The sequence below is a fragment of the Somniosus microcephalus genome, unplaced genomic scaffold (genome assembly GCF_052327205.1).
Source record: "Somniosus microcephalus isolate GS21.2 unplaced genomic scaffold, FLI_Smic_1.0 unresolved_chr3, whole genome shotgun sequence".
In the NCBI taxonomy this organism is placed as follows: Eukaryota; Metazoa; Chordata; class Chondrichthyes; order Squaliformes; family Somniosidae; genus Somniosus; species Somniosus microcephalus.
This window is the reverse complement of record NW_028225181.1, coordinates 57,846,144-57,869,674: the sequence shown is the minus strand read 5'-3', so window position 1 is coordinate 57,869,674 and position 23,531 is coordinate 57,846,144. Positions and strand designations below refer to the sequence as shown.

The following is a 23,531-nucleotide window of genomic DNA, read 5'->3' as shown; positions in this document are numbered from 1 at the left end:
TCTCTCTCTGTGGGGGAGTGGGAGTACAGTGGGTTAACAATTGCCCTTTCCTCTCTCTCTGGCAGGGGTGTTGTTGTACATTGGGTTAACAATTGTCCTTTCCCCTCTCTCTGGTAGGGCAGTTGTGGTACAGTGGGTTAACAATTGCCCTTTCCCCTCTCTCTGGTGGGGAAGTTGTGGTACAGTGGGTTAACAATTGTCCTTTCCCCTCTCTCTGGTAGGGCAGTTGTGGTACATTGGGTTAACAATTGCCCTTTCCCCTCTCTCTCTGGCAGGGAGTTGTGGTACAGTGGGTTAACAATTGCTCTTTCTCCTCTCTGTGGTAGGGGAGTTGTGGTACAGTGGGTTAACAATTGCCCTTTCCCCTCTCTGGTGGGGAAGTTGGGGTACAGTGGGTTAACAATTGCCCTTTCCCCTCTCTGTGGTAGGGCAGTTGTGGTACAGTGGAATAACACATGCCCTGTCCTGTCTCTCTGTTAGGGAGTTGTGGTACATTGGGTTAACATTTGCCCTTTCCTCTCTCTCTGGCAGGGGTGTTGTTGTACAGTGGGTTAACAATTGCCCTTTCCCCTCTCTCTGGAAGGGGAGTTGTGGTACAGTGGGTTAACAATTGCACTTTCCCCTCTCTCTGGTAGGGGTGTTGTGGTACACTGGGTTAACAATTACCCTTTCCCCTCTCTCTGGTAGGGGTGTTGTGGTACAGTGGGTTAACAATTACCCTTTCCCCTCTCTCTGGAAGGGGAGTTGTGGTACAGTGGGTTAACAATTGCACTTTCCCCTCTCTCTGGTAGGGGAGTTGTGGTACAGTGGGTTAACAATTGCCCTTTCCCCTCTCTCTGGTAGTGGAGTTGTGGTACAGTGGGTTAACAATTGCCCTTTCCTCTCTCTCTGTTAGGGGAGTAGTGGTACAGTGGGTTAACAATTGCACTTTCCCCTCTCTCTGGTAGGGGTGTTGTGGTACAGTGGGTTAACAATTACCCTTTCCCCTCTCTCTGGTAGGGGTGTTGTGGTACAGTGGGTTAACAATTACCCTTTCCCCTCTCTCTGGAAGGGGAGTTGTGGTACAGTGGGTTAACAATTACACTTTCCCCTCTCTCTGGTAGGGGAGTTGTGGTACAGTGGGTTAACAATTGCCCTTTCCCCTCTCTCTGGTAGTGGAGTTGTGGTACAGTGGGTTAACAATTGCCCTTTCCCCTCTCTCTGGAAGGGGAGTTGTGGTACAGTGGGTTAACAATTGCACTTTCCCCTCTCTCTGGTAAGGGTGTTGTGGTACAGTGGGTTAACAATTGCCCTTTCCTCTCTCTCTGATAGGGGAGTTGTGGTACAGTGGGTTAACAATTGCCCTTTCCCCTCTCTCTGGAAGGGGGGTTGTGGTACAGTGGGTTAACAATTGCCCTTTCCTCTATCTCTGGTAGGGGTGTTGTGGTACAGTGGGTTAACAATTGCCTTTTCCTCACTCTCGGGTAGGGGAGTGGCTCTACCATGGGTTAACAATTGCCCTTTCCTCTCTCTCTGTTAGGGGAGTTGTGGTACAGTGGGTTAACAATTGCCCTTTCCCCTCTCTCTGGCAGGGGTGTTGTTTTACAGTGGGTTAACAATTGCCCTTTCCCCTCTCTCTGGAAGGGGAGTTGGGGTACAGTGGGTTAACAATTGCCCTTTCCCCTCTCTCTGGCAGGGGTGTTGTTGTACAGTGGGTTAACAATTGCCCTTTCCCCTCTCTCTGGAAGGGGAGTTGGGGTACAGTGGGTTAACAATTGCCCTTTCCCCTCTCTCTGGAAGGGGAGTTGTGGTACAGTGGGTTAACAATTGCCCTTTCCCCTCTCTCTGGCAGGGGTGTTGTTGTACAGTGGGTTAACAATTGCCCTTTCCCCTCTCTCTGGAAGGGGAGTTGGGGTACAGTGGGTTAACAATTGCCCTTTCCCCTCTCTCTGGAAGGGGAGTTGGGGTACAGTGGGTTAACAATTGCCCTTTCCTCTCTCTCTGGAAGGGGAGTTGTGGTACAGTGGGTTAACAATTGCCCTTTCCTCTCTCTCTGTTAGGGGAGTTGTGGTACAGTGGGTTAACAATTGCACTTTCCCCTCTCTCTGGTAGGGGAGTTGTGGTACAGTGGGTTAACAATTGCACTTTCCCCTCTCTCTGGTAAGGGAGTTGTGGTACAGTGGGTTAACAATTGCACTTTCCCCTCTCTCTGGTAGGGGAGTTGTGGTACAGTGGGTTAACAATTGCACTTTCCCCTCTCTCTGGTAAGGGTGTTGTGGTACAGTGGGTTAACAATTGCCCTTTCCTCTATCTCTGGTAGGGGTGTTGTGGTACAGTGGGTTAACAATTGCCTTTTCCTCACTCTCGGGTAGGGGAGTGGCTCTACCATGGGTTAACAATTGCCCTTTCCTCTCTCTCTGTTAGGGGAGTTGTGGTACAGTGGGTTAACAATTGCACTTTCCCCTCTCTCTGGTAAGGGTGTTGTGGTACAGTGGGTTAACAATTGCCCTTTCCTCTCTCTCTGTTAGGGGAGTTGTGGTACAGTGGGTTAAGAATTGCACTTTCCCCTCTCTCTCTGGCAGGGAGTTGTGGTACAGTGGGTTAAGAATTGCACTTTCCCCTCTCTCTAGAAGGGGAGTTGTGGTACAGTGGGTTAAGAATTGCACTTTCCCCTCTCTCTGGTAGTGGAGTTGTGGCACAGTGGGTTAACAAATGCCCTTTCCTCTCTCTCTGGTAGGGGTGTTGTGGTACATTGGGTTAACAACAGGCAGGCAAATGGTCATCGACCTGAAACGTTAGCTATTTCTCTCTGCACAGATGCCGCCTGAATGCTGAGAATTTCCAGCATTTCCTGTTTTTATCTAAGATTTCCACCATCTGCAGTATTCTGCTATTGAACGAGAAATGCGGAGACCAAGATCTTAATCTGCTGCTTTTGTTTGTTGGAAATGGGAATTTTAAGCTTCCCCCAGTGGGAGGAAAGTTGCTGAAGTTACGTTGAGTAAAGTTTTATGAGAAAGCTTCATTTTATCTCTAACTCACGGTGAATCTGAGCAGGGAGCGCTGACTATACAAGCCATGGACCCAAGACCCAAAAACTCCCAACTTCAGATACAAAGCCCGCCCCTTGACAACAATGGGAAGCACAACTTACTAAGTGGCTGTGTTTTTAACTCACGGTTGGAAGACAACGCATTTATTGATATTTATTTAAGAACGGAAATGCAATCGAGAGTTTCTCATTGACAAGAATTGACGGTGTCCATCAGTATAAGGGAAATGTTCAGAAAACTTGGTTTACCACTGGATTTATTGACCGTTCTGGTGATGATCTTCAAGGGGATCGCTTCATGTCCCACCACACAGGAGTAGGAAGCGCCGTTGGCCCACTCCTCCGCTGCAATGGATAACAGGCTGTAGATGAAGAAGGAACTGCTGCCGTTCTCCGCCAACACCTCGGTGTTCTTGTAGTTGCTGGAATTGAGTGGCTTGTCATTGACGGTCCACTTGATGAAGATCTCTCGGGGGGAGAAACCTCTCGCTAAGCAGGTGAGGGTGACGGACCTCTGTGTGGAGATTTCTTCTGACGAGGGCAGGAGGACAGACACGGATGGTTGACGCAGATCTTGAGCTGCAGGACAATTAGAATAAAGGAGAATAAGCTGGAGAATTCCAGAGACAATGAAAGCGGTGGTTAGATGTGAGGGAAATGTGATTCACGCTGAATTTTAAAGTACATATTTTCCCCTCTGGATCCTGTCCGGTTTTCAACCCGCAGTTGAGGGATATGCAATCCTTCTCTCTGAGAGCTTGAATAGTTGAATTCACAGCACAGAAACTGGCCATTCGGCCCAACAAATCTGGGCAGGTGTTTATGCTCCACAGGAGACACCTCCCACCTTACTTCATCTAACCACAATAGCATATCGTTCTATCACCTTTTCCCTCATGGGCTTATCTACTTTCCCCTTAGGTGAATTATTTCGGGTCCCAGAATGTTTAGTTAGTGGAATTACCAATCTGAATTATCAGAGTGGTCCATTAAAGCTCTTACTATAATGAATTGGCCCGTATACATACACAGGAAATAGCCACAGTGTCTCACTTATTGCTACACTCTCACTGCTCACCTGTTTCCTTGTGGATGGAATCGCTTATAGCAGTTGGCATATCCTGATGGCTCACCACGCAGGAGAACTCATCCCCACTCAGCCAGGCTTGTGTCGAGATGTTTATGTTGCTGATGACGCTGTTGGGTTCCTCTCCGGGTTGAATGGCAATTTCTGATTTCAAAGTCTCCTTTCCTCGGGTCCAGGACACGGTGAATCCATAAGGAGCATTAGACACGACGCAGGTTAAGATCACCATCGTCTCCAGTAAGACCTGTTCTAGTGATGGCTGTCGAAGCATAATCAGTGGATCGCTGTTTGTGATAGGATCTGTGAAATGGAAATGAAAGTCAAGCAAAGCTTCATCTTCAGAATCTGGACACCAGCATTCAGCCATTACTGGCTCAAGGAGATTCAATCACCATTGTGAATTCACCCTGTCGCTGTTGCTTAAACACCATCGTTATTGGATAGACAAAGAAATGGCACCGAATCCGGCTAACTCTTTAACATTTCCTGAGTATTTGCACCCAGAGCTTCCTGTAATGTGCTGTGAAGCAAATACGTGGCGTAAAAAAAAGAATAAATTCAAGCGCAATTGTGTTACGCACTAACTAGAGCTCTTGCCGAAATCCATTGCTCCTTTATGCCGGTCTATAGATCCTGGTGCCCAAACACATCTCTGATCATTATAATGCATCTGCCCCAAGGTGTCAGGAGCTCGAAAATTACACTGCTTCAAAACGGCTGTCAAATAAAATCCAGGATTTTAGGTGGAACAGGAAAAAAGTGAATTTCCTGTTTTCTTGTTATGATTTTTGGGGCGATGAATATGTGCAGAAACCTGTTGCAGCCCCCATCAGAGGAGAGGTGATACGTCGGGAGAATGGAGCTCCAAGGCCTCTTTTGTGGTGGGGAATGATTTGAAATGCCGTGGTGTGTTAGTTTGCTAATTTGTGTCATTAGTGAGCATTTCTCATGTCTGGTGTGACAGTCAGAATGAAGTATGACCGCAGGGCAGCAATAGGAACACAGGAATAGGAGGTGGGCATTCATCCCATCCAGCTTGTTCTGTTATTCAATGAGATCATGGCGGATTTGCACCTGAACACCATCTACCAGCTTTCTTTCTGTAACCCTTGATAACCTTGCCTAACAAAAATCTATCAATCTCTGTTTTGCTATTTTCAGTTGCCGCCCATCCTCAACATCATTTGGGGGAGAGATTGTGAGATACAGTGGTATAACAAATGCCCTTTCCTCTCTCACTGGTGGATGACTGGAGAACCAGTGGCTTCACAATTGCCCTCTCCCCACTCGAAGGTGGGTAGTGGCAGTTACAGTGGTATAACAGTTGCCCTTTCCTCATTCTCTGGTGGGTGAGTGGAGATTCAGTGGGTTAAGAATTGCCCTTCCCCCTCTCTCTGTTGGGGGAGTGGGAGTTACAATGGTATAACAATTGCCCTTTATTCTCTCTCTGGTGGGTGAGTGGAGATACAATGGGTATAACAATTGCACTTTCCCCTCTCTCTGTTGGGGGAGTGGGAGGTAGAGTGGTAATCCAATTGCCCTTCATTCTCTCGCTGGTGGGTGAGTGGAGATACAATGGCTTAAAAATTGCCCTTTCCCCTCTTTCTGGTGGGGTAGTGGGTGTACAGTGGGTTAATAATAGCCTGTTCCCCTCTCTCTGGTGGGAGAGTGGGGTTCATGGGTTAACAGTCGCCATTTCCCCTCTTTCTGCTGGGCGATTGAAGATACGGTGGGCTTACAATTGTCCTTTCCCTATCAATGGTGTGGGAGTGGAGTACAGTGAGTTAACAACTGCCCTTGCCCTATCATTGGAGGGTGTGTGGGGCACAGTGGGTTAAACACTGCCCTTTCATTTTCTGTGGTGATGGAGTGGCGGTAGAGTTGGTTAACAACTGTCCTTTCCCTATCTATGGTGGTGGAGTGTGGGTGCATTTGGTTAACAATTGCCCTTACCATCTCTCTCGTGGGTGAGTGGAGATACAGTGAGTGAAGATTTTCACTGTCCCCTCTCTCTGGTGGGGCAGTAGGGGTCCAGTGGGTTATTAATTGCCCTTTCCCTTCTCTCTGGTGGGACAGTGTGACTACTGTGGGTTAACAATTGCCCTTTCCCCTCTATCTTGTGAGACAGTGGGGGTACTGTTGGTTAATAATTGCACTTTCCCCTCTCTCTGCTGGGAGAGTGGGGGTACAGTGGGTTAATAATTGCACTTTACCATCTCTCTAGTGGGACAGTGAGGCTAGTGTGGGTTAACAATTGCCCTTTCCCCTCTCTGTGCTGGGAGAGTGGGGGTACAGTTGGTTAATAATTGCCCTTTACCCTCTCTCTGGTGGGACAGTGAGGCTACTGTGGGTTAACAATTGGCCTTCCCTCTCTCTCTGGTGGGGGTACATTTCGTGCTCGTTTGTGGCCCTCACATCAGTTCGCAGTTGCTGCGATTATTGAAATGTAAATGTCCCCAATTCTGAAGGGATGGACAACAATGCTAACTGGGATAAAAACAGAAATGGCTGCAAAAACTCAGCAAGTCAGGCGGAATCTGTGCAGATAGGAACAGAGTCAAACTTTCAGGTCGACGACCCTTCATCAAAACGGGCTGCCGAAAGGTAATCGACCTGAAACCTTGGCAAAAATGGAAACAAAATTAATTGAAAGGTGTGTTTTTAACTCAGGAATGGAAGAAAAGACCTTTATTGATGTTTATTTAAGAACTTAAATGCAAGCGAGTGTTTCTCATTGACAAGAATTAACGGAGTCCATCAGTACAAGGGAAATGTTCATTAGCATTCTTTACCGCTGGATTTATTGACCGTTCTGGTGATGATCTTCAAGGGGATCGCTTCATGTCCCACCACACAGGAGTAGGAAGCGCCGCTGGCCCACTCCTCCGCTGCAATGGATAACAGGCTGTAGATGAAGAAGGAACTGCTGCCGTTCTCCGCCAACACCTCGGTGTTCTTGTAGTTGCTGGAATTGAGCGGCTTGTCATTAACGGTCCACTTGATGAAGACCTCTCGTGGGGAGAAACCTCTCGCTAAGCAGGTGAGGGTGACGGACCTCTGAGCGGAGACATCTTCTGCCGAGGGCAGGAGGACAGACACGGACGGTTGCCGCGGATCTTGAGCTGCAGGACAATTAGAATAAAGAACAATAAGCTGGAGAATTCCAGAGACAATGGAAGCGGTGGTTAGATGTGAGAGAAATGTACTTCACGCCGATTTTTAAAGGATTTATATTCTCCTCTGGACCCTGTTCGGTTTCCAAGCCTGAGCTGACTGATATGCAATCCTTCTCTATGAGCCTGAAGAGTTGGGTTTACCGCACAGAATCAGGCTCTTCGGCCCAACAGCTCTGAGCCGGTGATTATGCTCCACAAGAGACACCTCCCACCTCATTTATCTAAACCCTAATGGCATATCCTTCGATTCTGTTTTCCCTCATGAACTTATCTATCTTCCCCTTAAGTGCATTACCTCGGTTCCCAGGGTATTTAGTTAGTGGAATTATCAATCTGAATGATCAGAGTAGTCCATTAGAACTCATAATAGAACGAATTGGTCCTTACTCAAACCTAGGAAACAGCCACAGTGTCTCACTTATTGCTACACTCTCACTGCTCACCTGTTTCTTTGTGGATGGAATCTCTGATAGGAGTTGGCATATCCTGATGGCTCACCACGCAGTAGAACTCATCCCCACTCAGCCAGGCTTGTGTCGAGATGTTTATTTTGCTGATCACGCTGTTGGGATCCTCTCCGGGTTGAACGGCAATCTCTGATTTCAAAGATTCCTTTCCTCGGGTCCAGGTCACGGTGACTCCATAAGGACCATTAGACAGGACGCAGGTTAAGGTGACCGTCGCCTCCAGTAAGACCTGTTCTAGTGACGGTTGGTGAAGAGTAATCACTAGATCGCTGCATGAGGAACAATCTGTGAAACAGAAATGAAAGTCAAGCAATGTTTCATCTTCAGAATCAGGACACCAGTATTCACCCATTTCTGACTCAAGCAGAATAAATCTCCCTGTTGATTAAGCACCAGCGTTATTGGAATGACAATAAATTGTCAACGATTCTGGGGGACTCTAATATTTCCTGTGTATTTGCCCCCAGAACTCCTGTAATGGGCTGTGAAGCAATTACCCGGCGTTAGACAATGAATAAATTCGGGTGCAATTTATTTACGCACTGAAAACAGCTCTTCCCATAATCCCTTGCTCCTTTATGCCCGTCCATACATCCTGGTGCCCGAACACATCTCCGCTCATTATAATGTCTCTGTCCCCAGGTTCAAGAGCTCTTCACGAAAATTACACTGTTTCAAAAAGGCTTTCAAATAAAATCCATGATTTTCGGTGCAACAAGAAAAAACTGAATCTTCTAGTTTCTTGTTCCGATATTTGAGGCGATGAAAATGTGTAGGAATATTCAGAGTAGAAGTGAATTGTCGGGAGCTGGAATTCCAAAGGGGTGTTTTTGGTGGGGAATAATTTGTAAAGCCGGTGTGAGGCAGTTTGTTTATTTCTGTCATAGTGAGCTTTTCTCATGCCTGGTGAGAGAGACTCAGAATGAAATATGACCTCATGGCAGCAATAGAAACACAGCAACAGGAGGAGGCCATTCAGCCCATCCAGCCTGGCCCACCATTCAATGAGATCATGGCTGATCTGCACCTCAACACCATCTACCTGCAATGTTTCTGTAACCCTTGCCCAACATAAATCTATCAATCTCAGTATTGATATTATCAATTGACGCCCACCTTGAACAGCTTTGTGGGAGAGAGTGTTCCGGATTTCCACAGCCCTTTGCACGAAGAAGTGGTTTCTGACCTCACCCCTGAACGGCCTAGCTCAAATTTTAAGATTATCCCCCGTTGTTCTGGACTTCCCCAGCAGAGGAAATACTTTATCTCTATATGACCACCAATTCCAAAAATTATCTTAATTCGTTCACCCCTTAGTCTTCTATACTCAAAGCAATACACGTCTAGTCAGTGCAATATGTCCTCAAAATGTAATACTTCTTGCCCCGTAACATTCTGGTAAATCTGCAACGCACCCCCTCCAAGGTCAGTATATCCTGCCTGATGTGTGGAGCCCAGAACTGAACACAGTTCTCTAAATAGGGTAAATGACCTTTCTAGCAGTGGGTTCCTGGAAAATTATCAGTAAAGGCCTCCAGACACCTACTGCCGCTCGGAATATGATCAGCCAGCTCAGGATAAACCGGAGCCCAAGGACACCTCACTCACTGTCTGACATCAGAGTCGAGGGAAACCTATAGCGAGGTTATTAAATCCAGAACTGTGAGGAATCCTAATTGATGAAGATGGTTGGTTCAAGTCCCACTCCAGAGACTTGAACACAGAATGGAAACTGACACTCCCAATGCAGTACTGATTGAGCGCTGCACTGTATTTTGGATGAGGTGTTCAAGCGAGGATCAATCTGCCCTCTCAATTGGACGTAATACATCCATGGCACCATTTCAAAGATGAGCAGGGGAGTTGTCCCGGTGCCATGGCAAATAATTACCCCTCAACAAATATCACAAAAAAAAAATCTGGTCTTTATCACATTGCTGTTTGTGGGAGCTTGTTGTGCACAAAATGTCTTCCTCATTTTGTACATTACAACAGTGGCCACATTTCAAGCGTAATTCATTGGTTGTCAATCGATTTGCGGTAGCCTGAGGTCCCGGAAGGCGCTGTATAAAGCCAATTCTTTATTATCTTTTACATCCGAAGGAAACACAAACTGCATGATTGTATATTATAATTAGAGCTAACACAGGGTAAATCTGAAAATAAGGACACCTCACTCACTGTCTGACATTACAGCTGAGGGAATTCTTCTTTGCTGGTGAAGGGATGGAATCCTAAACCTTGAGGAATCCCACTTACATCGGAAGGAAACACCAAAGTGTTTGCTTGTAAATTAGAAACTGTGCTGTGCTATGGACTAATTCCAATAAAATTCTGACTCAGAGCGGCAATGGAAATGGGTTGGAACTCCCCGACTGTGCCTCTTACCCTGAGAGTTGGCAATGTTTCGGCTTTGGGTAACCCCTTCATGAGTGACCTGGCAGGTGTAGACCGAGCCGCTGAACCATTCGCCGGCGGGGACTGTCAGCAGACTGGTGGTCGAGAAGGTCCCGTTCACTTCACAGACGAGAGAGGTGACGAAGCCCGAATGCATGAGTTGTCCATTCTTCAGCCAATTCACGGTCAGTGACTCTGGATGGAAGTCCATGATTGAACACACGACCTTTGCATATCTGCTGCTGGTGATTTGGTCACTGGAACTCGCCGTGAGGATAACAGTTGGATGGACCACATGTTCTGGGGAATACATGTTTTGGACATTCATTGCAAAATAAATGATTAAGAAATGCATAGTGTCCTTATCATTAAACAAGTCCTTTACTATCTGGCACACATTAGCAAGGCATTTCCAAGGGCCAGAATTCTGCACGATATTCGAAGTGTGATATGGAGACCAGGACTGTGCACAATATTCTAAAAGTGATATGGACACCAGGACTCTGCACAGTATTCTAATTGTGATATGGAGACCAGGACTCTGCACAGTATTCTAAGTGTGATATGGAGACCAGAACTCTGCACAGTATTCTATGAGTGATATGGAGACCAGGAATGTGCACAGTATTCTAAGTGTGATACGGTGACCAGAAGTCTGCAGAGTATTGCAAGTGTGAGAAGGTAACCGGACTGTACACGGTATTCGAAGTGTGATATGGAGTCTAGGATTGTGCTCCGTGGAGACCAGAACTGTTCACAATACGCTAAGTGTGGACTAACCAAGTTTCTATTCAAGTTGAACATAACTTCCCTGCTTTTCACAGTTTGCCCCTACATCCCACTACACTAACCTGGCATTGCAACGATCCACACGGAATCTCTTCGTCGAACCACGCAGTAGATTGTGCTGCTCCCCATTTCTGACTCGGTGATGGTTAACTGGCTGCTCAGTGTGTAGGTTCCCCTCTTGTTGAGCAATGATGGATAAGTCATCAATCCAGTGTTGATCAGCTGTTTATCTTTTGTCCAGGAAACGCTGGAGATTTCGGGGTTGTAGCCCATTGCCAAACAGCCGAAAATGATGGAGCCGTCTGTGTTGGGTGGTTCACAGGAGAGTAGAGCGTAGAGGGTGGGAGGAGATGGTGTCGCTGGGAAAGAATGGCCAATTAGGCAAATTAGAATCTGTAATCCGGGCTCATAAAACAACCAAACAACGCGAAATTTGACTCCAGGATAAACTCTTTCCATCATTTGACGATCAAAAACTACAGCGGCATTTGCGCTTTTGTCAGGTCCATCATACGCGCCTGTCGACCCCCTGGTCGGGAACACACCTCTCTGTCCGAGTTCTATCATATTGCAAATATAAGAACATTTTCACCTCACCTCAATAAGGTATCTTTCATTCGATCTTACAATAGAAGGGCAGAGAGTTTTTCCTGCAATTTCGGCCAGCATTTATTTATCAATCAACACCACTTCTGGTCATTTACTTCATTGCAGTTTTTGGAAATTTGCTCTGTGTCAATTGACTAATGCTTTTCCCTACAAAACAGCAGTGACTCTACTTCAAAAGTAACAGCGTAATCCGCGCTTATAAAACTAGCAAAACATCAGCTCAAATCCGACACACACAGAATTGAACAGGAAACTTTTTCACGGCTAGTTTCTAAGATAAAAGCTGCAGATGAATCGGGATTGGGTCGAATCTATCTCTTTCCTGCTCAGTATTTGAGCGATGTACTTCAACGCCCTGTCATTTGTGCTCTGTCCCATTCTATTGAATGGATGCTTCATGAAGTTCCTCCTCGCTCCCACTCAATTAATTATCCGACTATAATATATGATTCCGAAATCCGGTTAATGGTAGTGTCTCTTTAAATGGCCCATTTCAGTTACAAAAGTACCTGATGACCTCCCACCAGTGAGAACAGGCGCTGCTTTCTGGGTCGTAACAGGCACCTCTTGTTGCTGATTGTATTGAGCATAATCTAATCATGGGGAGAGGTTTCTTCTATAAAAATCTAATATTGGTAACACTTAAATATTATACATTTATATGAGGCAGGGAGTAGTGGTGAGCGGATGTTGTACAAACTGTAGAAAATACTGCAGTGGGGTCTCCCATGGATCGGTATGAGGACCATTGTTGTTCTTGTTATATAAAAATGACCTGGACTTGGGTATAGGGAGTACAATTTTGAAGTTCCCAGATGATTCAAATCTTGGCAAAGTAGCAAATAGTGAGCAGGATAGTAGCAGACTTCAGGAGGACTTAAACAGACTAGTGAAAAGAACAGGCACATGGTAGGTGCAATTTAGTGTGGATAAGTGTGAAGCGACGCACCTTGGGAGGAACAACATGGAGAAGCAGTATAATCTATATGGTACTATTTTGAGAGGATGCAAGAACAGAGAGAAATGGATGTGCATATACACAAATCATTGAAGTTGGCGGGGAAAGTTGATAAAGCTGTTATGAAGGCGTATAGGACACTGGGCTTTGTAAATAGATACATGGATTATTTAAAAAAGGAAGCTATGCAAAACCTTTACAAATCAGGGGTCAGGCCTCAGCTGGAGTATTGAGCACAATCCTGTCAGCACAATTCAGGAAGGATGAAAGGCCTTTGAGAGGGTAGAGAAGAGGTTTACCAGGAAGTTACCAGGGATGAGGAACTTCAGTTGTGGAGAGATTGGAGAAGCTGGGATATTCTAGTTAGAGCAGAGGTTAAGTGGAGACTTAACAGAGCTGTTCAAAGTTATGGGAGGTTTGCTAGAGCAAATAGGCAGAAACTGATTCCTTTGGCAAGTAGGTTGTTAACCAAAGGTGACAGATTTAAAATAATTTCCCGAAGATCAAGCGGGACAATTGGGGTATTTCCCACAAGAGGGTTGCTAATTACTGGAAAGCACCAGCTGGCTGGACATGTACTTGAAGAGGACCCATTTGCAGGGTTAGGAGGAAAAGGCTGGGGTTTTTGAGGAAATTGGACAGTTTTCAGAGCCGGCACAGGCAGGACGGGCCGAATGGCCTCTTCCTGTGATGTACGTTGCTCTGATTCTAGAGGAGTCAGCGGAAATTGTTCTTCCCGATTTAATGGAAGGAAACACTTCATATTCTGAAACATAGAAACATAGAATATAGGAGCAGGAGTAGACCATTCGGCCCCTCGAACCTGTTCCACCATTTAATGAGATCATGGCTGATCATCCAAACTCATTACCCTGTCCCTGCTTTCTCCCAATATCCCATGATCACTTTAGCATTAAGAAATATATCTAACTCCTTCTTGAAAATATGTAATGAATTGGCCTCAACTGCCCTGTGTGGCAGAGAATTCCTCAAGTTCACCACTTTCTGGGTGAAGAAATTCCTCCTCCTCTTAGTCCTAAATGGCTTACCACTTATCCGTAGACTGTGACCTCTGGGCCTGGACTCCCCGCCATGGGGAACATCCTTCCTGCATCTAGTCTGTCTAGTCCTGTCAGAATTTTATAAGTTTCAATGAGATCAACTCTCATTCTTCTAAACGCTAGCGAATATAAGCCTAATCGATCCAATCTCTCTTCATACGACATCCCACGTATCAGCCTGGTGAATCTTCGCTGCACTCCCTCCATGGCAAGAAAATCCTTCCTCCGATAAGCCGACCAAACCTGCACACAATACTCAAGGTGTGGTCTCACCAAGGCCCTGTACAATTGCAGCAAGACATCCTTGCTCCTCTACTCTAATCCTCTTGCTATGAAGGCCAACATACCATTTGCCTTCTTAACCACCTGCTGCACCTGCATGATTAGCTTCAGCGACTGGTGAACAAGGTAACCCAGGTCTCGTTACACTTCCTCTTTTCCCAATCTATTGCCATTAAGATAATAATCTTTCTTCCTGTTTTTGCCACCAAAGTGGATAACCTCGCATATTTCCACATTATACTGCATTTGCCATGCATCTGCCCAATCACCCAACCTGTCCAGATCATACTGGAGTTTCTCTGCATCCTCCTCACAGCACACACGCCCACCCAGCTTTGTGCCGTCTGCAAACTTGGAGATATTACATCTAGTTCCCTCGTCTAGTTCATTAATATATATTGTGAATAGTTGGGGTCCTAGCACTGAACCCTGCAGTACCCACTAGTCACTGCCTGCCACTCAGAAAAAGACCCGTTTATTCCAACACTTTGCTTCCTTTCTGCCAACCAGTTTTCTATCCAAGTTATTACCTTACCCCCAATCCCATGTGATTTAACATTGCACGCTAATCCCTTATGCGGGATTTTTCGAAAGCCTTCTCAAATTCCAAATACACCACATCGACTGGTTCTCCCTTATCTATTCTATCCGTTACATCCTCAAAAACTTCCAGTGGAACAGTCAAGCATGAATTGCCTTTTCTAAATCCATGTTGACTTTGTCCGATCCTGTCACTGTTTTCCAAGTGCTCTGCAATTGCATCTTTTATAATGTACTCTAGCATTTTCCCCACTTCCGATGTCAGGCTTATCAGTATATAAATCCCCGTTTTCTCTCTATCACCCTTTATAAATAGTGGAGGTACAATAGCTACCCTCCAATCCATTGGAACTGCTCCAGAGTCTATAGAATTTTGGAAGATGACCAGCAATGCATCCAATATTTCCAGTGCCACTTCCTTAAGTACCCTAGGATGTAGATTATCAGGACTTGGGGATTTCTCAGCATTCAATCCCATCAATTTCCCTAACACCATTTCCCTACAAATACTGATGTCATGCAATCCCTCCCACTCATTCGACCCTATGTACCCTAACATATCTGGGAGGTTCTTTGTATCCTCCTTTGTGAAGGCAGAATCAAAGTATGTATTTTATTGGTCTGCCATTTCTTTGTTCCCCATTATAAATTCCCCTGATTCTGCCTGCAAGGGACCTATGCTTGACTTCAACAATCTTTTTCTCTTCTCATATCTATAGAAGCTTTTACAGTCAGTTTTTATGTTCCTGCAAGCTTACTCTAGAATATATCTTCCCCCTCTTAATTAATCCTTTTGTCCTCCTTTGCTCAATCGTAAACTGCTCCCAGTCCTCAGGTTTACTGCTTTTTCTGGCTAATTTATATGTCCTCTCCTCGGATCTTATGCTGTCCCTAATTTCCCTTGTTAGCCGCGATTGAGTCACCTTTTTTGTTTTATTTTTATGCCACTTCTATCAGATCTATTTTATTGTTTGTTACAATGAAAGAGGATATTTAAAACAAAGGGATCTGAGCAATCTGACGCAAATGTGTGACTTGGTTATATTATAAAGGCTTAAAGCTCATTGTGAATGATGACTCATTGCAGGCTGAATGTAAATCTTTAATTGTTTCACAGAAGTGCAGCTCAGTTACTGTCTGCCTTGTGTTGTGACCCAGTCCAATAACTGCAACTCGGTCGAATTTGTCCCTTTTCAAAAGAAAAATGAACGAAGTTATAATGTCAAACTTAAAGTTCCCAAGATGGTTACACCGAGCGGGACTATCAACTTTCTGCATTTAAATTTTTAAAATAACTTCCAGCCTCCCATCAGATTAGAACAGGTGCTGCCTTCTGGCGCTACAGCCACTTCCTCAAACTGTTTGTTCTGAAAGTGAGCTCAGGATCAGGTCAATCTCATTCAATAATTAGCTGATATCCAAAATGATTAAACATTAACACTTTATTCAAATTTGGGCATGTTTTCCAAAAAATGTTGCCATCAATAAATGTGCCTTGTTCAACCTGGGCAATGGAACAATTTATTGTTATATATCTGACTCGAGCACTCTCAAGTTATTGGTTAGCTGCAGTTTAAGGGTCTGACCAAGCACTCTCAGGTCCGATATAGCACGGATAAGATAGAATGACGATCGCTCTGAATTAACCTGCTGGTCAGATCGGGAATAGCAAGGTTTGGATGCTGAGAAATGCTCCCTCTCCACTGTCCTGTCAGGCTCTCCGGGTCAAATATATTAAGAGATAGATATATTTTTAAATTGCCAGGTCAGATTCAAGACGAGTTAGATAGAGAAAACAGCTCCATAAGCACTGCCCAGGCAAATATTAACGGCTCACATACAACAGAAACTACATACAGTGTAAACCTCCTTCTACACGGTCCGACCAAAGACTGTGCGGCAAGTTGATACTCGGTTCAGAAACAGAGTAAAACTTTTTACCATTTTGTCCCATCAACGATTCCCAGCTCTACAAAAGCACAGTTTGGATACAAAATAACTTCTCCATAAAATGCTTTTACAATTTGCTCAGTTAGGTAAAGCACAATTATATACAACATAAAGCTTCAAATACACGATTTCATTAAAGCGTTCCAGCTCACATATAGCAATGATTGGATAGAAGGTGAATCTGTATTGAACGTGCCCATCACCTCCACGTCATTGTAAGTAGGAGGCTAGATCTCCTTCTGCACTGCCCTTCAAACGCACTCAGGGCAGGTACAGCGCAGGTTAGATACAGTCTAAAATCTCCACTACACTGTCCCATCAAACACAGTCAGGGCAGGTACAGCACGTGTTAGATACTGAGCAAAGCTCACTCTACACTGTCCCATCAACACTCCCAGGGCAGGTACAGCACGGCTTAGGTACAGACTAAAGCTCACTCTACACTGTCCCATCAAACACTCACAGGGCAGGTACAAGACGGGTTAGATACAGAGTAAAGCTCACTCGACACTGTCCCATCAAACATTCCCAGGACAGGTGCAGCACGGGTTAGATACAGAGTAAAGCGCACTCTGCACTGTCCCATCAAACACTCACAGGGCAGGTACAAGACAGGTTAGATACAGAGTAAAGCTCACTCTACACTGTCCCATCAAACATTCCCAGGACAGGTGCAGCACGGGTTAGATACAGAGTAAAAAGCGCACTCTGCACTGTCCCATCAAACACACTTAGGGCAGGTACAGCGCAGGTTACATACAGAATAAAACCTCCTCTACACTGCCCCGTCAAACAGTCCCAGGGCAGGTACAACACGGGTTAGGTACAGAGTAACACTCCCTCTTCACTGTCCCACCAAACGCTCCCAGTGCAGTTAAAGCACGGGTTAGGTACAGAGCAAATCTCCCTCTACACTGTCCCATCAAACACTCACAGGGCAGGTTCAACACGGGTCAGATACTGAGTAAAGCATTACACTATCTGTTTAAATTGTCAAAATAACTTCCAGCTTCCCGGAAGATCAGAATCGGCGCTGCTTTCTGGAGCGTTACCGTCACTTCCTGAAAATGTTTATTCAGAAAGTGAGCTCAGGATCACGCCAATCTCATTCAATAATTAGCTGATACTCAAAACGTTTAAAGATTATCAATTCATTGGGCCAGAAATTCGGGTCCCCACTGGTGATTCCGTGTTAATATTCTGTGAGCCTTTCTGGACCTTCCTCCTCAGAACCACCCGCTCCTGGAACTTGTGTAATGAAATGAATCTGCTTGAAATTCATTGTGTTTCCTGTCATCTCCAGCCTTATTAATAAAATTAATTAATAGTAATTTTAAACCTAATTCTGACTATTTACTTTTGATATAATAGGGTTTTACTTCAATTGGAAGGATAATTCGACATAATTAAAATATTAAATAGTATAATACATCAATACAATCAGATAAATGTATTATTTTTACTTAAATCCAATCACATTTGAATAATTAAAAATGATCAGGAAAATGTAATACTCTCCAGCTCTCTGCCTACACGTGTTCAATCTCATCATTTTTCTGAACTCTCTGATATAACCTGAAGTCTGTCTACTCTCAGAGTGTATTTCACATTATGGATTTCGGAGTGGACTGTTTTAAATAGTACAATTTCCGGCCGGGGTCACATCTCACTAACTACCGACGGGCTGTAACACCACCTGTTACCTAAAGCTGGACTCTCGAGTTGAAATATTCTCCTCAATCTTAAAAATAACAAATATTTGTGTTAATTAAAAACCACCGGTGCAGTTTGCAGTCAGTAACATAGCCTCCGCTATTTAATAACAGACAATCCTTTATATTTTACTCCTGTAACTCAGAATGCCCGTAAATTCATTATTATATGTAGTCTGCTATTTACATTATGATCAATATAAAACTGGAGGAGAACAATTCATTCAGACCATCTGCGGCACTGAAACTTATTGAGCAATTGGAGGAGAAATATTGTTAATCAATTTAATATTAATAAGAATGAAACATAACTCAGAAATAATCTGTCCTTTGCCTTTCGTTCTATCCCATGTAGAGCAGAGTTATGGGAGACAGGATGTTGTTTTAAATTTAAGATAATATGAACCTCTTGTGTTTAAATTAAAATGTTTGACTTTCAATGGAATATCTTTCTGTCTCCAGCCTTACACAGTCTGAACCTTCCTTGAATTAAAATAGAATCACATGAACAATTCTTTGACTGCCAGCGACCTTTTTTCTCTTAGACTTTGGACTTGCTGAGTAGTTTAGTGATAATTGTCTCACTGTCAAACAATCAATATTATTGAAGGAATAATATGGTTTTTGCAGCACAGTATGAATTTCATAACTCGCCGCGTATATTAAATTGACAAACTGCAATTTACAACACGGATTTAAGTTGTATTTGAATACAACCCGTCATTCATCTGTGTAAAACATCCCTAATCCATCTGAACACAGCGGTGAAATCAGGATGTTATTAAAATCATTGCACGCATAATTAAATCTCTCTCCAGCCTCTAAACCTTTCCGCTCATGTTAATTTTCCCCAGTGTACAGCAGAACTGTGGAAGGTGAATAAACCTTTCCGCTCATGTTAATTTTCCCCAGTGTACTGCGGAACTGTGGAAGGTGAATAAACCTTTCCGCTCATGTTAATTTTCCCCAGTGTACTGCGGAACTGTGGAAGGCCAATAAACCTTTCCGCTCATGTTAATTTCCCCAGTGTACTGCGGAACTGTGGAAGGTGAATAAACCTTTCCGCTCATGTTAATTTTCCCCAGTGTACTGCAGAACTGTGGAAGGCGAATAAACTTTAGTAATTCATATTCTTACTATAGCATATTTTAGTAATATTGGGAGACATTATCGCATTATTATCGTTGATTAATATTAATTAAATTTAACTACAATCTGAACACTTGTTAATGATGTAGATAGTAATTACAGTAACATTTCACGTATTAAATGTGAGCATAATAGTCGATAGATTAATAGTTAAATGCATAATTGTCACTTCAATAAGAAGATACTTTAAATACCCTTCAATGATTTTTTATTTCAAAAACCTTCCTGTTTTGTGATAGTTTGAAACACATATAATGTTGGCATTAGATCAGAAACCTGCTGCCCGTCGATGTCACCCAGATTAAACATTGTAGAAACGGCAAATAGTTTCACAAATTCTGGGTATTCAGAGTAACAGACACACACTCCTCAGCAGATCAACACTAAATCACATCACCGAGGGGCTGAATCCACACTCTCCTCAGCAGATCAACACTAAATCACATCACTGAGGGGCTGAATCCACACTCCCCTCAGCAGATCAACACTAAATCACATCACTGAGGGGCTGAATCCACACTCTCCTCAGCAGATCAACACTAAATCACATCACTGAGGGGCTGAATCCACACTCTCCTCAGCAGATCAACACTGAATCACATCACTGAGGGGCTGAATCCACACTCTCCTCAGCAGATCAACACTAAGTCACATCACTGAGGGGCTGAATCCACACTCTCCTCAGCAGATCAACACTGAATCACATCACTGAGGGGCTGAATCCACACTCTCCTCAGCAGATCAACACTGAATCACATCACTGAGGGGCTGAATCCACACTCTCCTCAGCAGATCAACACTGAATCACATCACTGAGGGGCTGAATCCACACTCTCCTCAGCAGATCAACACTGAATCACATCACTGAGGGGCTGAATCCACACTCCCCTCAACAGATCAACACTGAATCACATCACTGAGGGGCTGAATCCACACTCCCCTCAACAGATCAACACTGAATCACATCACTGAGGGGCTGAATCCACACTCCCCTCAACAGATCAACACTGAATCACATCACTGAGGGGCTGAATCCACACTCTCCTCAGCAGATCAACACTAAATCACATCACCGAGGGGCTGAATCCACACTCCCCTCAACAGATCAACACTGAATCACATCACTGAGGGGCTGAATCCACACTCCCCTCAACAGATCAACACTGAATCACATCACTGAGGGGCTGAATCCACACTCTCCTCAGCAGATCAACACTAAATCACATCACTGAGGGGCTGAATCCACACTCCCCTCAGCAGATCAACACTGAATCATGTCACCGAGGGGCTGAATCCACACTCTCCTCAGCAGATTAGCACTTAATCACATCACCGAGGGGCTGAATCCCGCGACAGAACCTTCCATGGAGCAGCAGCTTAATTCTATAAACCCTTTCAGCAGAATCAACTGTAACATTGCATAAAACCTCAATACAGAATCCAACGCATCCGCTTGTCACTGACCTCATTCATTACTGAAATAAGCAGGAATATAACATAATGACAGCAGAGTTGTGATTAGACAGATCATGTTCAAAACATTAATATTGATTTTATAGCATATTTTAATAATATTGGGTGATATTACTACATTGTAATATTGTAAGTAATATTAATTTAATTCTGTTCTGGTTGCAAATTTATTAACTTTGAATTTCTTAATTACAGTAACATCACTTATTAAATATGAACGTTCATGTACATTAGATTAATAGATGTCTTGTAAGTATCACAAATAAAAATTCGTTAAAATAGCTTCAAGTTATTTCTGAGCGCTAAAGCTCGCTGTTTTGTGCCTACAATCTCCTTTCAGACACATTTAAACACAATGTTTGGTTTCGATCAGAAAACTGTAGAAAAATCGATGTCACCGAGATTAAACATTGCAGAAACGCCTATCAGTTTAACAACCGTTAGGTTTTTAAAGTAACCCAGGCCCACAATCTCATCAGCCAATAAACAACAAATCACATCAGAGGCTCAATCCCACAACAGCAGTTTCAGTGAAGAAACAGTTTTAATCGATGATCCCATTGCAGCAGAATCAAATAACACATTGCAAAAAATCTCAATAGAGGATCGACCGAACCCAAGTTTCAGTGAACGAATTAATTATTAAAATAAACAGAAATATAAAATCAAAATACAAAGACAACAGTTACTGAATGAGTGCATGTTTCTTACCTGCAGTCACCGTCACCATGGTCCCTTGTCCCCAGTAGCTGAGATAGTCACAGTGTTACACTCCCCGGGCTGGTCGCACAATAACCGGCACTGCACGGAAGAGACAGAAACACAACATTAGTTTAAATATCCATATCCCAGGGCAAAGTAAATCACGATGGATCTTCATAAAATGCTAAATGCGTTAATGGAAACTTTTCACTCTTCATAAAATAACCTGATGGGCTACTCTGTGAAACATAAACCAAGAACATTTATCGACATCAGCAACTGTTGAATGAATAAATATCACACAGTGTATTCATATTGAAGCGTGCTAGTAGGACCGTGCTGGACACAAATAATACTCCATTGCATATACAGTTGGATTGTAAAAGCGAGCACTGACCCAAACTCAGTCAATAAGTGCTGAGGGGTTTTTGTATTGACACTAACTGCTGTGCCACCCAAGATATCACAGTGAGACACATCGTGTCAAATACTCCGGCGGACTGTTAACTGTAAAATACAGAGATTAAATTCCACAGCGCTGTAAAAAACCTGGTTCCGACTCCACTAAGAGTGCACCAGTGAGATATTTCAGTTTGTTCTGGTCATTATATTTATAAAACGGATTAGGAGTACTTGTGAAGAATCTGTGCAGATGTAACATGAGTATCAACGTTAATAATGCAGAACACTTTATACTTTAATACAATATATATTACTTCTACTCATTATGTGTATGTAAGCCTAAATTCCTGCGAAGCTCCTGGCGTGGTAGTGATCGCAGGTTTGAGCAAACTCCCAGTTTGGGGTTTTTGTATGAGGAGCTCGCTGTGTACAGCACCGTGACCCCCGTATCCTCCCACAGTGACAGGAACCCGCACAAATACTGCACTCACTCTCTGTGCAGTACTGCCTCTCAACATTCACTTCAAATAGACATTCACTTCAAATAGACATTCATTTCTGATCCAGTTTAGAATTTACTCCAACAGTATGAAAAACTGAATGAAACTGAACACAGTTCCAACCAACTCCCTCCTGGTATCAGTCAGATTGAACCGAGCATCATATCCAGCTCTACAATTGCTGACACTGTTAACTGTAAACAGGAGCACAACCAGAACATCTCCTCAGTACATCGGTTAGTGGGTTAGACATTTACCATAGAATGTTCAGTTTGTTATTTCTGTAACAAGCGGCTTGTGATCTTGTTCTGAACACGGCCGTTAATATTGCATTTGACACAATTACTGACCGTCAGGTTACGATGGAAGTTGCTGAATTTCCCCTCGGTCTGTTCTTGTACGGGTCCAGCCCTGGTTTCTCTCGCTGTGGTCTCTAGCACAGTAATAGATGGCGGTGTCTTCCGTCTTCAGGGTCTTCATGTCCAACGCGAAGATGTTGTTTGAAAGGTCTTTGGACGCAGTAAATCGGCTCTCAATCCCGGGGGCGTAGTAGTTGCTGGATGCATCGTAGTAGCTAACCAGCCACTCCAGCCCCTGTCCGGGAACCTGTCGGACCCAGCTCATAGCATAGCTACCAAGATCGAACCCGCTGGTTTTACAGGTCAGTCTCAGGGAGTTCCCGGGATGTCCGGTCTCGGCCTCGGGCTGAGTCAACACTATTTCATCCGACTGGACACCTGAAAAAAAATCAAAAACCCCGAGGATTAATCCTGGTGAAATGATTTCTGACTCTGTAAGAGAGAGACTAACACTGAGACATTAACACTGAGAGACTTGGACAATTAAAACTACTCACCGGATAAGAAAACCAGCAACAGACTGAGAAAAATCGCCGACTTCATCCTTCTGGCAATGTGTGGGAAATGGTTCTGGCAGGAACTCACTGAGCAAACCCACTCCCGGATTCTTGTATTGCGGACCCAGTGACCGGCAGTTAAATACCCGGCAGATGGGGGCGTGGTTAGAGGCGCCGCCTATTGATTCACTGATAGAGGTGTCTGCTGGAGCCACGTCACACCGTCCACATCACCAAGAGAAAGGACTCTCATCTGGTCTGTAAATTAATCCCTTTATATCCTCAATATTAAAGGAGGAGTGGATCTCTAAGTTTAAATTACATTATCAGGGTCTAAAGAGACTGCCAGTGTGTGTTACTCCATCTCCCGGTACCTTTCCCTTCACTCTG

The 23,531-nt window shown here is 44.1% G+C and overlaps 1 pseudogene across 1 annotated transcript; it reads right to left on the bottom strand.

Moving 5' to 3' along the window:
* Window positions 1-3,159: 3,159 nt before the first annotated feature.
* LOC147091574 (Ig heavy chain C region, secreted form-like) lies at window positions 3,160-23,265 on the bottom strand (annotated as a pseudogene). Its single transcript, XR_015075220.1, has 7 exons — window positions 23,142-23,265; window positions 22,711-23,022; window positions 21,393-21,452; window positions 11,010-11,306; window positions 10,150-10,458; window positions 7,738-8,046; window positions 3,160-3,610 (listed from the first exon to the last, which is right to left on the bottom strand). The product of XR_015075220.1 is annotated as an Ig heavy chain C region, secreted form-like (transcript).
* Window positions 23,266-23,531: the final 266 nt, after the last annotated feature.